The sequence below is a fragment of the Penaeus monodon genome, chromosome 22 (genome assembly GCF_015228065.2).
Source record: "Penaeus monodon isolate SGIC_2016 chromosome 22, NSTDA_Pmon_1, whole genome shotgun sequence".
Lineage (NCBI taxonomy): Eukaryota > Metazoa > Arthropoda > Malacostraca > Decapoda > Penaeidae > Penaeus > Penaeus monodon.
The window spans coordinates 3001249-3001510 of NC_051407.1; the positions used below are offsets into that span (position 1 = coordinate 3001249).

General features: G+C 44.3%; 1 protein-coding gene across 1 annotated transcript in view; it reads left to right on the forward strand.

Annotated features, from left to right (window-relative positions):
• LOC119587469 overlaps positions 1-262 on the forward strand; it is a gene marked incomplete at its 5' end in the record, with an annotated part of 2592 nt that overhangs the window by 843 nt on the left and 1487 nt on the right.

Consider the following 262-nt stretch of genomic DNA (forward strand, 5'->3'; position numbering starts at 1 on the left):
TCGCCTTCTCTCCGCTCACCTTTACAGACATGTTTCCAATGTTTCAGTGCTTTCAATTACCTTCATTTCTAAATCAGGATCTCCTCTCGCGCGCCAGATGAAGCAGTGACGTCTAATCCCGGCTTTTGATGCCTCGCTTTATTGTACATTTGAAATTAGGTTAGACCATAATGGACGAGGCTGCAAACACGCCTTAACGCTGTTAAAGTCTGAGGCAAAACATCCGCTTTCGCAGCTGACTTTTTTTGTATGTATACTAGCC